The 7,305-nt window shown below is 32.2% G+C and overlaps 1 protein-coding gene across 1 annotated transcript in view; it reads left to right on the top strand.

Annotated features, from left to right (window-relative positions):
* LOC135203671 (separin-like) overlaps positions 1 to 7,305 on the top strand; it is a 28,648-nt gene that overhangs the window by 11,081 nt on the left and 10,262 nt on the right. The gene's annotated exons all lie outside the window — the stretch shown is intronic.

Raw genomic sequence — 7,305 nt, 5'->3', positions numbered from 1 at the left:
ACAATCTCTATGAGATTATTACCAATGTAGTTATAAAGTTTTTTTTTGTAAAAAATCCTACTATTTTGTACATATAACTTACCAAGTAATTACATAGCTAAGAGTTTCTAGTATTGGCAGATAAAAATGTTGAAATTCGCGGTAGCGGTTCTTTTGTTTTCAAGTGTGGGTAAACAGCCCTGCTCACTTTCAGGAAAGATAGGAATAACTGAGCAGAGAAAACCAGTTTGTTTCTGGCAGCTTTCTGCGACAGTCGTGAGCAGCAGCACTTTTTGAAATTCTTTGCTTCATTGGTCTTGTTGGATTATACTGCAAATTGGTGAAGTATTTTGTTTTGGTAGCCTACCTGATAGTGACGATCCATGATGAAAACTTTGCTTTTTGATTTGTTTGCAGTATGTCCAACACAGGTTCAATGAGTATTCGTTATTGCAGTGCAGGCTGCAATACTAGACTAACTTCAGTGAAGTATGATTCGCTCACTAAATGTACAGTGATGCTCAAATCTCATGTGACATGTTTCCATAGGATTTCGTTCTATTATTTCAATCCGGAAATGCGATTATTGAATACAATAAGGTCATAATATGGTTCATAAGAGTGAAATCTGTCATATATTTCAAAACTGTAAGAAAATGTCACGTGTAGCAAATTTCAGAAAAATATCTTTCGAAACATTTTCAAAACTTTCGTTCACACATCGCTGAAGCATTTGACCAAAATGAAGTTATCATCAAGCATCAGTTCAAATGTTAAATAAAAAAACGAAAAAAAGTATCATAGCATTAACCCTTAAACGCCTAAGGGGTATAATAAAAATCGTCTCCCGTATGCTGAGGGGTCTTGGAGTGAGCGCCGGAGCGGAAAAAATATTTTTTTCAAAAAATCACAGCGCACTTAGTTTTTAAGATTAAGAGTTCATTTTTGGCTCCTTTTTTTGTCATTGCCTGAAGTTTAGTATGCAACCATCAGAAATGAAAAAAATATAATTATTATATATAAGTAATGCGATATATGATAGCGCGAAAACAAAATTTCATATATAATTGTATTAAAATCGCGCTGTGAGCAAAACGGTTAAAGCTAAAGAGTTACTTTTTTTCTTGTATTGTACACTAAATTGCGATCATTTTGGTATATAACACATTGTAAAACGATCAAAGCAACACAGAAAATATTATCACAAAATGATGCATGAATTTGTAACGCGCGGACGTAAAAAAAAATGTTTTTTTTAAAAATTCACCATAAATCTAAATATTGTTCTAGAGACTTCCAATTTGTTTCAAAATGAAGATAAATGATTGAGTATTACTATACTATAAGAGTTTTAGCTTACAATTGCAGTTTTCGACCATTTCGGACGAGTTAAATTTGACCGAATATCGAATTTTTTTTATATATTTTTTTATATGCAAATATTTCGAAAATGAGAAAAGCTACAATATTCAATTATTTTTGGTTGTATTCTATGTAAAATTGTGCACATTTTCATATATAAAACTCTATGAAACGCCTAATATGAAATGGAGCAAATATTCCGAGAATGTGATGTACGTATTTCGGAGATTTGTGGCAGAGAATCCGCGTGCGGAGAAAGAAGATTTTTTTTTTTTTTTTTTTTTTAATTTACCATAAATCTTAATATTGTGCTAGAGACATCAAATTTGTTTCAAAATGAAGATAAATGACTGAATATTACTAGACTGTAAGAGTTTTAGCTTACAATTGGGTTTTTCGACCATTTCGGTAGGGTCAAAGTTGACTGAACGTGGTTTTTTTCTATTTATTGTGATTTATATGCAAATATTTCGAAAATGAAAAAAGCTACAACCTTCAATTAGTTTTTGTTGTATTCTACATGAAATTGCACACATTTTCATATATAAAACTTTATGTAACGGCTAATTTAAAATGGTGCAAACATTACGACAATCGCACGTATGATTTTTTCGGAAGAGTTACCGCGCGGATGTAAGGAAAAAATTTTTTGTTTCTCATAAATTCACCATAAATCAAAATATTGTGCTAGAGACTTCCAATATGTTGCAAAATGAAGGTAAATGATTGAATATTACTAGAATATAAGAGTTTTAGCTTACAATTGCATTTTTCGACCATTTCGATAGAATCAAAGTTGACCGAAGGTTGAAATTTTGGCACTTATCGTTATTTATATGAAAATATTTCAAAACTGATAAAAGCTACAACCATGGGTTGTTTTTAGTTGTATTGTGCATGAAATTGCGCACATTTCCATATATAAAACTTTATGTAACGGCTAATTTAAAATGGTGCAAACATTACGACAATCGCACGTACAGTGGGGCCTCGCTTAGTCGAGGATCAGCAATCATGGATTCAGTTAATCACAGGTTTTTCCTTGGACCACTTCTCAGTCTATATATCGCTGGTATGAATCACAGCATCGCGGGCTTGTTGGTGGTAGGCTAAGCCTCGTCCGGTTCCGATAACCAACAAATGCATGAACAGATTCACATTATGATATTAACTGACAATAAAGGTAATAAAACCATTCTCACCTTATATATTATTGGCATATCTTCATAATATATAGCCTATTCATGGAATAATTCCACGTCATTGACATCAACTTGTAGTTGAGCGGCCAGCAGAAATGTAAGCATTGAGTTACACTTCACAGCACCTTTGTCATTCTTAACCTTTTAGAAATGTTAATAGTAGTAGTTTAATTACAGTAGTAATAACATTTAGGAAAACATAAATTTTCAATTCGAACTTCATTATTGTTTTGGCATAACGTAATCAACTTCTCTGAACACTGCAGTCATACAAACGATAATTGTCATAGATTATCGTATGTTGTTTGCAATCAGCGACGAAGTGTATACGTAATAAAACCATTTTTACCTTATATATTATTGTCATATATTCATAATAAAATGCAAATCTTATATATTATTGGCATATCTTCATAATAAAAAGCCTCTTCAAGGAATAATTCCTTGGGGAATCCATTTTTCAAAAGACAAAAATACACTTTACATGTTTACAGTATACAATGAACAATGATTACTTTATTTTGATGTGATTACGTTAATATTACAGTATGGTACTCTAAGCAGTACAGTAACTATTTTTTATCATAAATGTATATTCATTCACGAAAAAAATACATATGACCACCGTGACATCACCGTTCTACAAAGTACCAATGTATTTTTACGTATGTATCCTCTAAACTCTGTCATAAATCACTTTACTTACTTTTTTTGTGAAGCCCAAATGCTACGTATATTCCGGAAAATTAACGAAATCACAAATTTTATCATAGAGCAAGATTCGCTAATTACTGTTTTCTTCTTCTTTTCATGACTAAAGGCATTTTTAGAATAAAACTCATTCGCAAATTTTCAAATACTATGAATGTAAATAGCAAAATCTCTCTCTCTCTCTCTCTCTCTCATCACTTACAGAAGAAAAAACTATAATACTGATCTATTATTATCGTAATAAAAGAGCAAGATGGTCCCCGAAAGAATAAAAAAATGTGTTGCCATATTTTTATTCTTTCTGTGATTTACGAAACTGTGCTTCAATACAACTTTTATAGTTGACTCAATGATTATCACATATTATAACAGTATACAAGAGAATATCTTATCACTATCCATGTTTCATTTCTTATCATCATAAAATATTTAAAATACAAATTTCATTGCTATTTTCGAGCTAAGATAGTCAACAGTACTCTAGTCCCAAGCTGCTCTCTCAAGCTATTCTCGTCCTAAGCTGCTATCTCAAGCTATTCAAGTTACTCTCGTCACAAGCTGCTCTCTCTCTCTCTCTCTCTCTCTCTCTCTCTCTCTCTCTCTCTCAATGAAATATGAATTACTGTATCATAATATCATAAACTATTATGTATAAAGTTAATAATAATAATAATAATTCCATTAATAAATTCGTTTCTTTTAGCAACTAAATTGTTTTCCAAAATAATTCTTTCGGTAATAAACGTCCATCAGCTGATTCTAAACCTAAACTAAAGACAAAACTAGATTTTTATTGCTGTATTTTGCTGTTTATACATTAATATTATAGTTGGGTGCTGTAATCATTACAGTAAATCATGTTTTTTTATCATAAATATGTTCATTCACGAAATAGATATACTATGTACTTTTAGTTTGGTGCAGCAGCCAAATCATGAAAATAGAAAGGAATTGTTAGGTAATTATAATTTTGTTTGCTGATCTGATGCAGGGGAAATTGAAGATAGGAAAGAATAACTTTGAAACTAGTTTAAGGTGATAGTTGAAGAAATATTTGGTGCTTGAACTAAAGTAGGCAGTGATAAACATTGAAATAGTGGTCTAAGGTGGGTTAATTATTAAAGTAGGAGGTTTAAAGCAATTTTCAGGGGGGGTACCAGGATAACACGGGTATTTACTTATCACGGGGGTTCTGGGCCCTATCCCCCGTGATTAACGAGGCCCTACTGTATGATTTTTTCGGAAGAGTTACCGCGCGGACGTAAGGAAAAAGTTTTTTTCATAAATTCACCATAAATCGAAATATTGTGCTAGAGACTTCCAATTTGTTGCAAAATGAAGGTAAATGATTGAGTATTACTAAAATACAAAAGTTTTAGCTTACAATTGCGTTTTTTGACCATTTCGGTAGAGTTAAAGTTGACCGAAGGTTGAAATTTTGGCACTTATCGTTATTTATATGAAAATATTTCAAAACTGATAAAAGCTACAATCATGAGTATGTTTTTGTTGTATTCAACATGAAATTGTGCACATTTTCATATATAATACTCCATGTAACGGCTAATTTAAAATGGTGCAAAAATTATGTCAAAGTGACGAAATAATTTCTGAGATGTGTCAGTTACTTTTCAGTGCGATAAGAAAGAAATTCGCGCTTGCGCGCCTGCATAACGATTGTAAACAAAACAACACCTTGATCCGTGAACTCCCAGCATCCCCAAGGCGCATGATTCAAAAGTTTTCGGCTGGTAGGCCTATAAGTATTTTCCGCGAATTTTTAAAAAAACTTTTCTATGTCAACGTAAATTACGTCCAGTCGGCACCTGACAGACAATTTATCTCGACGTAAAATACGTCCAATAGGCGTTTAAGGGTTAATGTTTCAAAAGTAAGCATAAAATTTTAACTAGTCTTATTTCACTGCTTTTACACTTCAGTGCTGAAAAAATGTAAAAATGTATATACAAAAGTAGAATGCGCCCACCGATATCAACGTGTGAGGGGAGCGTGTTTGATGGATCATTAGTGTCGGTGCAACAACAACCACCCAGTGTAATATAGGTAGGTCTACACTGACTAGCGACAATGAAATTATCTTGAAAACATTTACATACTTTATATGTTTTAGAAGAATATTATGATTTTCATACATAATTATTTGTTATAATTCTTAAATATTTCAAAAATGATGGCATACTTGCAAATATTTGCATATGCAAGTATTCTTTTGTCAAAGCCAAGATATTGTTCCTAGGCCTAGGTGTTAGATTTCTTTACTTTACACTCAACAGTTGCATCTCTTTATTAATAATTTCTGGCCAGAAAGCAAATGAGGTTATCTACATATTCTTGCACTTTAAGTTTTATGAAAGAATGAATTATACACCAAAAGCGAGCAGAAGGAATTTTAAGAAAATAATATTTTAAACCAGTTGAAAAACAATTGTTCCATACGTCTTGATAGTTAATACTTATGATGTTTCGATTAATAGCAATCTTCTCCATATAATAAAAATCGGCAGCATCTTTTATTCCTCAAAGAACAGGTAATCTTTGCAAATAAAAACATTAGTAACAGATTACATTTCAGAAGACTTAGAATATTTTTTAGGCCTATAAATCATTATGCAACATACAGCCAGCTTAAACGCAGTCTAAAACTTCAACATTCAAAGAAAACTGGTTGTAATTCATATTCTATCGTATTCATCAAAGAACAGGTAAATTCATTAGTAACAGATTAGGCTACATCTCAGAAGGCATAGATTATTTCTTTAGGCCTGTGAAACATTTTGTAACATACAGGCAGATTAACACAGCATAAACTTCAACATTCAAAGAAAACTGGTTGTAATTCATATTCCTACTTTGAAAATGTTGTCATGACTGTTGAGCTTATTAGGTCTACTGTCATAATGCTGCAGACGTACTAGCTATGTTGACCAGTCCGAGGAGCATGTTAAGTGCGCTTTCATTGATGGCACCGCTAACCTTATCACACCGCACTTTGAACTAAGCAACGTAAAAAAAAATTAGTTCATATCACACAGATTACGAATCATACTAGCTGTGAATTCGCAAACTTGTTGACATGTATGACATTAGAAAAAAAAAAAGTTTAACACTACTTGGCAACGTCACGTTGAGTCTGAGAATCTGGACGATACAAAAAGAATCATGTCGCATGAGATTTGAGCCCCACTGTACATCTTGTAGGGGACAAGTATGTTCAGCTAGTTTGTCTTAAATTTTTGTATATACTTACCAAGTAATTGCAGAATGAGAGTCCACCCACCTCCTCGCTCATGGACATAAGCATAAACAAATTGGTTTTCTCTGCACAGTTGTTCTTCTCTTTCCTGAAAATGGATGGGTCTGTTTACCTACACTTAAAACGAAAGAATCACTACTGCGAATTTAAAAATTTGTAGCTACCAATACTAGAAGCTTTTAGCTATGTAATTACTTGGTAAGTACATACAAAATCTAATTTCATTATAAAAACCCATTTTAATTGTAATAATGATTAAGGAAGAGGTTCAGAGGGCTAGAATTTGCATAACAAACTAACAACAAACAGTGGTATTTAGAAAATAATTTATGTAAGTGGAGTAATAAGATAAAATAATATATAGACCTGAAAAAGATGTAAGCAAAAATAATGTGCTTAATTGTATCCTTGGATAGGGGAACTTCAGGCAAGACTGTAGAAGGACATTTCAATGTGACAGCACAACCTAGGCTTTGAAAGCATTGGTTGTATTTTACCTCCCTTTGTATGGCAACTAAATTGCACTACAATCTAATTTAAAAAAAGACTTGTATTAATTATTAGAACTTTAATCCATTAATTTCATTATAATTTAAGGTTATATTTATTAAGGCAACTTTTTAAAACCATGTCCCTATCTTTAGATGCTATTATATTTTTACTTGTGTCCTCTGACCCTCACTGATTGGCATATTATTTATTTGGTTTGAAAACAGTCAAGAATAGGAATTTAGCTGGTAAGACGGGATGTTTACTGAGGATGAGTCTTTTTTATCG

The sequence above is a fragment of the Macrobrachium nipponense genome, chromosome 36, assembly GCF_015104395.2.
Source record: "Macrobrachium nipponense isolate FS-2020 chromosome 36, ASM1510439v2, whole genome shotgun sequence".
In the NCBI taxonomy this organism is placed as follows: Eukaryota; Metazoa; Arthropoda; class Malacostraca; order Decapoda; family Palaemonidae; genus Macrobrachium; species Macrobrachium nipponense.
This window is presented reverse-complemented; position numbering and strand designations above follow the sequence as displayed.